This window comes from Malus domestica, chromosome 17 (assembly GCF_042453785.1).
Source record: "Malus domestica chromosome 17, GDT2T_hap1".
Classification (NCBI taxonomy): Eukaryota; Viridiplantae; Streptophyta; class Magnoliopsida; order Rosales; family Rosaceae; genus Malus; species Malus domestica.
The window spans coordinates 18,902,717-18,911,781 of NC_091677.1; positions in this window are offsets into that span (position 1 = coordinate 18,902,717).

A 9,065-nucleotide genomic window follows, 5' to 3' on the forward strand; every position below is an offset into this window, starting at 1 on the left:
TGGTATACTCCAAGGGAAAGACAATTTTTTTTAAGTCTGTTAATGCTTCAGACTATATAAAGAACTACAAGTATATTTACAAATTATTGAGGGATGTAATCATGGAGGTTGGAGAGCATAATGTTGTCCAAGTCGTGACCGACAACGGTTCTGCATTTGTCAAAGTTGGAAAAAAAGTTAATGAAGCATCATAATGTGTTTTGGACATCATGTGCAGCACATTGTATTGATCTCATGTTTGAGGCAATTGGGAAGAGAGAGAATGTTGCTACTGTGGTAAAAAGAGCTAGATCACAAATTATATTTACAATCACAGTTGGTTGTTGGCAAAGATGCGTGAATTTTGCAAAGGAGAAATTATTCGTCCAGCTACCACCATTAGACAGCCTATTTAAGAAGAAAGCAAGGTTGAAGCAACTATTCACTAGTGACGATTGGGCCAACCACAATTTGAGCCGCTGAAATGCGGGTCGTATGGTGGAAAGTATAGTGCTTGATCGTGCTTTTTGGACTCAATCAGAACATGTGTGACAAGTGTTTGAACCTCTTTACAAAGTTTTACGGATCGTTGACACAGAAGTGTATCCTACTATAGGGGCAATATATGAATTGATGCGTGTAGTGAAGGATGAATTGGAAAGAAAACATGATGCAAGGTGGGTCATAAAGATAATTGAAGACAGATGGTATAAAACATTATACCACGATTTGCATGCAGCAGGTATAAATTATGTCATAATTTGCAATTCATTTCTTTAGTTGCATAAGTATTATTTCTCTTATTAGAGTATGTGTTTCTTTGAACAGCATATTATTTGAATCCTCGATACCAATACAGACCCAGTGTTGGATACGATGGTACCCTTATACGTGTTGTACATAATGTATACTCTAAATTAAACCCTGCATCACCAGCAGTTGGCCAATTTGGAAATGAGGTACACAATTATTAAAATTATAATAATTACTTTGTTGGATTAAACTAACACGATTTATTGAATTCAGCTAACATGGTTTAAAGATGCAAGAAGAACTTTTGGAGAACCAACATCAGTTGCTGCTCGAACAAAAATGTCTCCTAGTGAGTGTAAACATATTTCACGATAAGTTTATAACATTGTTTTTCATTGTAGCTGAATGGTGGATCATGTATAGGACCGATGCACCAATTATGAGAAAGTTAGCAATCAAAGTATTATCACAAATAGCTTCCTCATCTGCTTGTGAAAGAAATTGGAGCACATTTGCACTCATACACACAAAGCAAAGAAATAGGTTGGCTCATAGTAGGTTGGAGAAATTAGTTTATTGCTACTACAACATGAAGCTTCAAATTCGAGATAAGGAAACAGAAATAGATCATGTCGACCGTGGTGACCCACTAGATGTGTTTGAGATTGTTCCTGAAGATGATGATACAAAGGGTACCTGATGTGAAAATTATGTTGACACACAAATTAAACCCTATTGATGACAATTGTAGTAATGATGCAAGTAGGGATCGTTCTAGACCGGGAATTAACTAGGGGTGCTAATCGACACAAATAAGACTCAAACACACTAAACTAGATTCAATAGACTCAAAACTAACTTAAAACACTAAAAACAACAAGAAACAATAAAAAAGACACAATTCTAGACATAGCAAGTGATTTGGACGAAAATAGAACTTCAAAGACTCAAAAGACTTAAAGAAAACACGTTTTGACTCTAAAAACAAGATTTAAAAGTAAGGGGATTGGTTTTTGACGAAATTGGACTTTAAAACATAAACTTTAAAAACAAACTTTAATGAAAACGATTTTGATGAAATAGAATGGGGAAAGGCTAGTTAGAGGGTTCCTTCTCCACACATGAAACATATGCATATGACTCGATTTCCAATTACTCTTTCAACAAACCATGAATGACAATGTCCCAAATTAACTAGATTGCACCAATTAATTCTAAGATTTCCCTAGATTCATTGAATTGAATGGAATACGCATTACAACCAAATTATTCTTATCAAGGACCCTAACTATGGAATACGCATGATAGAGACACATATCAAAGATAATTAAGTTCAATGGAAATCATAAACATTGACGAGGCATTCATAACTATGGAATACGCATGTTACTCTTGCCAAGGATTTACTTAACACAATCGTGACTAGCGACTTTTACTACTTATGAATATAAGTTAATAACGATTAGGTGAAATTCCCTTATACTCTAGCATCAAATTCATGCATGCGAACTAAGTATGCATCCTTAATTAACATACATAAACATGTTATCAATCAAATAGATAAGTAAACCACATTCACGATTCATGAAATCATAACTGGAGGTAATCAAGTCATATAAAACATATGATCATGGCTTTGAATTCCCCTCTAACTATAAAGAAATTAGTTCCTCATGTTCGCAAATAAACAAAGATGAATAAATTTAAACATTGACATAAAGATAGAAAACACCTAGAAACGCTCCAACAATCCAAGCTCCTTGAATGGCATGCACGGCTCCAGATTTCTTCCTTCTTCTCCTTGCAAAACTCACGGCACAATGAGGGGTTTTGGGTGAATGATGTAGTGAAAATATGGTAGAGGATGGTGAATGAAAGGGTGCGGCAAGGGCTTGTATTTATAGGCTGAAAATCCCATCTCCTAGGTAGCCAAGGACAAGGTTTTAAAGGCCTAAACTGCATAGGATAATAACATACAATCCTATAAGGAAAACAAGTCAAAAACCCAAAAGGAATGGGAGATAATGTGCGGCACAAAGAGTGTGAAAGGATAAGGCTTCTAGAAACCAAAATCCCAAGGGAAATAGGTATAGGGTGCGACACAAAGCTAGGGTTCTAGAAAGAAATACAAGGCAGATTTTTAGGCTTCTAGAAAGGTTCCTAGGCGCCATTTTTGTAGGATAAGATTAGGTCTTCTAGAAATCTGATTTTAAGCATCCTAATCTAGTTAGAAACCCTCCTAAGTGGCTGAAATGTGGATAGTTTAAGATTAGGATAAGATAGGATAGGATAAGGTTTGTTTGGATAAGATAAGCTAAGATAAGGTTATGGATGAGGTTTTGGATAAGATCCTTATCTTGAGCTGATTCTTTGGCTTTAACTCTTCTTCTTCATATAGGAAACCTTGCTTGAGTAGGAAACTTCATTTGTCTAGGAATCCATCTTCAATTAGGACTCCTACATTGATTAGGAATCCTTCTTCAATTAGGACTCCTTCACTTAAGCCCTTTCCTACTTCAACTAGGAAACTTTGTATCTTCAATTCTTCAACTTCAAAACACATTCCTAGCTTCATCAATCCTTCAAATTCGTCCATCCTTTGTGCTTCATGTGCATGAACTTCATTCTAGCCCAATTTTGCTCCAAAATGCTCCAAATTGCATCCTTTTGCTCACTTTGTCTCTAAAACCTGAAAACACATGAAAATAGCTTAAAAAGACTAACTTAACTAAGAAAACACAACTGATGTGAAAATTAACTAGCACTCAAATTAAACCCTCTTTTTATCAATTGTAGCAATATATGTAAGTAGGGATCGTTCTAGACCGGGGATTAGGAGGGATTGCAAAATCACTTGGAATTGACTCAAAAACGTAAAAACAAGTTTAAAACACTAAAATAGACTCAAAGAATGCAAAACTAAACTTTAAAACACCAAAACAAACCAAAAGACTCAAAACAGCACCAAAACACTCAAAACTGCCTTAAAAACACAATCTGGGCAGTTTTGGACACTAAGCACCAAATTGGACGAATTTGGGTTTTAACTTGAATCAAAACACTTGAAAACACAAAGTAAAACACTTACTAACTAATTTGACACTTTAAAACAAAGGGGGATTGGTTTTGGACGAATTTAAAAACAAAACAAACTTTGTAAATTAGAACAGATTGTAAAAACGAATTTGATTTAAATGGGTGAATGGAAGGCTAGCTAAGGGGTTCATCTCCACACATGTTATACTTGCATACAAAACGATCTCCAATTGCTTTTCAATAAACCATGAATTCTCAATGCCCCAAGTTAATTAGGTCCGCTTAAATTAACCCTCAGATTTTCCTAACGTTATTGAATTGGATGATTGCATACGACAACCCAAACATTCCCCACAAGTCCCCTACATGATTGCATAATAGAGATACAAGCAAGAATCATTAAGTTCTATGAAAACCATAAGCATTGACGAAGCACTTGTTACTATGATTGCATGAAACTTATGCCAAGAATTTACTTAACGCGATTGAGATCATCAACCTTTACTACTTGTGAATATAATTCCATAACGATTAGGTGAAATTTCCTTATATCCTAGCATTCAATTCATGCATGATAATTAAGTGTGCACTCTCAACCAACACACACAAATCAATGTAATTCACATAGATAAGTAAATTGAATTCACAACTTATGAAACGCAATTAGAAGTAATCAAATCATAACGCAAGCATAAACATGTATTTCGAATCCCCCCCTAGCCAAGGGGGGGTTTAGTTCCTCATACGCACAAAACAAAGAGAATTGAATTTAAACATCGAAATCAAAGGAAAAGAAACACCTAGAAATTCCAGCGACGCGAACTTGAATTGCATGAACTTCCGAGCTTCCTTCTCCTCCTCCTTGGTGCGGCAAGGGTCTAGGGGCAGGTTTAGGACCTTAGGTGTATGGATGCATGGTTATGGAGGGATGTAGTAGTGTTTAGGGGAAGGGAATGGTGCGGCAAAGATGTGGAGAGAGTTTGGACGAATTTCTGGAGTGAATTGTGAATTGTGGTGAGTGATGATCTGATTTAGGGGTTAATAGGAGTATATATAGGCACTTAAAACCCTAGGGTAATCAGATATGGTCTTGGATAACCCAAATCCACAAGGAAATAGGTCTAAACAATCAGATTTTGCAAGGGAAAAGGGGTCCTAGGTGCGGCAGGGATAGGATAAGGTGGATAAGGCTTCTAGAAAGCCTTGCAAGGCAAGGAAATCAGATTTCTAGAAGCTAGGGTGCGGCACCAATGTAGGGATTAGGGATAGGGCTTCTAGAAAGCCCCAAAACTGATAGGAATTGCATGAAACCCACGGCAAGGATGTAAACTTTCTAGAAACTTCTCATTTGTGTCCTACAACACTTAGGAGTCCTTCTAGCATTAGGAAAACATGTCTCAATCCTCCCTTGACTTGGAATTCTTCTCCTTCTTCATCTTGGATTCCTTTTCCTTCTTGGACTTGGAAAACTTCTTTGTTGCTGAAACTTGATGCCATTTGGATTTAACTTTCCTACTTCAAGTAGGAAACCTTGTTTGAGTAGGAATCTTCATCTTCTAGGAATCCCAATTCAACTAGGAAACCCATTTTGACTAGGAATCCTAATTCAACTAGGATTCCATCTTCACTTAGGCGCTTTCCTACTTCGACTAGGAAACCTTGTTCAAGTAGGAAACATCATCTTCAAATCTTCAATTTCGTCCATCCTCTTGGCTCCAAGCATATGACATCCATTCCAAGCTCAACTTTGCTCCAAAAGACTCCAAAATGCATCATTTTGCATACTTTGCCCTTAGAACCTGAAAACACATAAAACTAGCTTAAAAGACTACTTTACTAAGTAAAAACACTATAAATGTACAAGAACAAGCTAAACTAAGGCGCATAAATATGCTCCTATCAAATTCCCCCACACTTAGCTTTTGCTAGTCCTCGAGCAAAACAACGAAACAAAACATAACCTAAACCTTCCAACAATCGCCTCAGGGATTTCCAATGGTACACGACACGCCAAAGATTACTACTCACATAGATTTTAGCCATCTTTACACTTAAGCACATACTGAATCATAGTCATCACTTACTAGCTCACAGTTAATCAATTAAAACAATGTTTTGAATGTAGTAACATGCCTTAGAGAATCCCTCAATTCCTCACTAGATATACACTCATTTTTCACTTTAGATTTTCTGACTACACACCCTACACTAATTATATGTGAGAAGATTGATGTAAATATGAAAACTAATGCTCACATATGTTATGACAATAAAAGCAATTTCTGGAATTATGAATGTATGTATATGATCTCATGAATGGACTGCTACTACTTAGATGCGAGAACCAGGGATATCATATGCTCATACCAATTCCAAACTCCACATATTGAAACACATAACAATCAAGATAGAAGCAAAGGGTTGTAACGGGGCTAAGGTATTGGCTAACAAAGGAAGGTAAGGATAAACAAACATTCTTAAAGAATAATAAGCAAAGTAATGAAAATGACACTTAGAATTCACTTTTGCATGCAAAAATCAATGTTTAAACCCAAGGGGAATACTCATGCAATACTTAGGGTCTAATTCAACTTTTTGGACCCTTGCTTCAACAACCAATAACTTAGAGCTCATTTTATGCTCTTTCAACTCCTTTTCATACTTTTCACACCTTTCTCTTTTTGTTCTTTCTTTTTCTACGAATTTTCTTTGTTTTTTTTTTCTTTTTCTTTTTCTAACCCGTGCCCTCCTTACTTCTTTTGGCACACAAACTTTCCCTTCCCCCACACTTAGGTTTCTGCACACATTGATCAAAAGGAATTCCCTCTAAGTCATGCTTTATTATCCTTTAAGAACAAGGGTATGGATAGTCCTACTCTAGGCTAGGTACGGATAATGTGGCTAACAACAAAAATAGGCTAAATAAGGCTCAAAGGGGTTAATCCTACAAAAACAAATGCATGGGTTGAAGGCTTTTTGGCTCTGATGATAACTACTAAACAACTTCATCTTGTTATATGTTATGCACTCAATTTTAAGTTTTGAATGAAATGGGTATGAGTTCTAATATTTGGATCTATAATGATGACACGCCTTCTAAGTAGCAACCAAGCAAAGAATGATGAGATCATGCAACGACTTTAGAAAACAACAAATTCACAGATTATTAACTCTCCAAAGAATGTTTAGGCTCAAGTCTCACAAGGTTGTAGCGTTAGTTTGAGTTACTTCCTTCAAGCATGTTACAAAAACTGATTTTTTCCTTTGTGATTACATGTGAATTCGTAAACAACAACGATGACCAAGCATAAACAAAAGAGCATATCAAACTTCCATCCATGTTTGTAACTTTCTTTAACGGTCATGCAATTAAAAACCAAATCCTCATCATTGTGTTGGAAGGTACTCTAAGACACAAACACACAAAAACAACTTTTAAAACGACTCTTTTTGGGTTTTTTCAAAACTTTTTCTATTTTTTTTCTTGAATTTTCGGATTTTCTGGTAAAGCCACATAAAAACACATCAAAACTTTTCTAAAAACACTTAAAAACAATGAAAAACAACCTTTGAAATGTTAGGTGATAAAATCCTACGAATTTGACACAAAAAACACTTTGTTCACCCCCCCACACTTAAACCAAACATTGTCCTCAATGTTTCAAACATAGACTCACACAAAAGCACGCAAATAACATAACTAGCAAACATGACAAATATGGCAAAGTAAAAGCAATAAAGAGTAGGGTTTAGGAACGCAAATCTGGTTGTGATGCCGGAGCTTCCTAGGTCTTCTTTATTTGCATGGGTTGCCTCCCAAGAAGCGCTTGCTTTAACGTCTTCCAGCCGGACGATACCTCCAATTAAGCTCCATTGGTGGCCATGGCATGGAATTGATCTTTGAATGGACGGTGATACTTGAAATGATCCGGCAATGGTTTAAATTCTAACGTGGGTGCCTGAATCATCAACAGCATGTTAGTAGAAAACGAAATTGAATTTCGAGGAGGTGGCTTACCTGTTTGCTCCAACATGAACTCAATGACAAACACCACTTCTTTGAAAGTTTCAGGGACTTTGAATTTGGCCAAATTTACTACGATGGTTGTGATTTGTCCCGTGTCATCAAACTCAACTTCTTTGGATTTTGTTACTTCAAATACGTCCTCTTTAATGAATTCTTGAAATTCTCCAGCCACTTCTTTTTCTTGACTCTTTCTTTGTGGTGAACTAGGTTCTTTGAACACTTCAACACAATCTGGTACTTGAGTGGGTGTGCCAAGAATTGGAATATCATTTTGCACACTTGGGAAGGCTTCCACGATGTCTTTTTCACTCTCTTCTTTCTTGGGAATCAACAACCTGCTAGGAAAAGGGACATTCGGAGGAATAACATTAGAATGAAATGAAATTAGGACGTCCTTACTTGTGGTGGGTGGGTTAGAGGGCTTAAGGGGCTGCGGCAAGGGTTGTTCTACCCTTGCCGTGTGTATGTCTGCTTCCTCCTCCTCAATCAGCAGCTTCTCATCCACTTCTAGGCTATGTTTGGACGTTTTTAGGCCAGCTCCAACCTCCATAGCACTTCCCAAAGTGATAGCATCGTGGATTTCAAAATCTTCCTTCGAATTTTCAACAGTTGAGTTGGAGAGTTCACTTTGCTCTTGAATTTGTACCATGAATTCCATAATCTCTCCCATTTGACTCTTCAATTTATCCAACTTCTTGTCTTGATTTTGTTGGTCCTGCGTCAAAGAGGTTAGTACTTGAAGAATTTGATCATTATCCATGGACATACTTGAATTTGATTGGAATTGTTGTGGGGTATGCGGTGGTGGCTGTATAGGTGTGGTGTAGAACTCCTCATATGGCTGCCAATATGCATCTTGTTGAGCTTCATTGGCTTGATTTTGTGAGCCCTGCACCAAACAATTTAATTCATTAAGAATTTGATTATAATTTATTGACGAACCTGAGTTTGATTGAGCATATTGCATAGGTCTTGAATAGAACTCCTCCTCTTGCTGCCAATATCCATCTTGTTGGAAAACATGTTGTTGCTCGGTTGATCATAGCCTTGATAACCCCAAGCATCTTCGTTCACAGTGAATTGAGGATGTTGATGAGTTTGATATCCGTGCCCATAAGACACACCAAATGTAGGGACACTTTGCATTGTAGTCCTTCCGACAATCTGTGACAATTGAGAAGTAAGATTCGCCAATTGAGCTTGAATGTTAGCAAAATCCATGTCTTACTTCTCTAGAACCTGAAATCAAAGAAAGAAAACTAAATCAAAT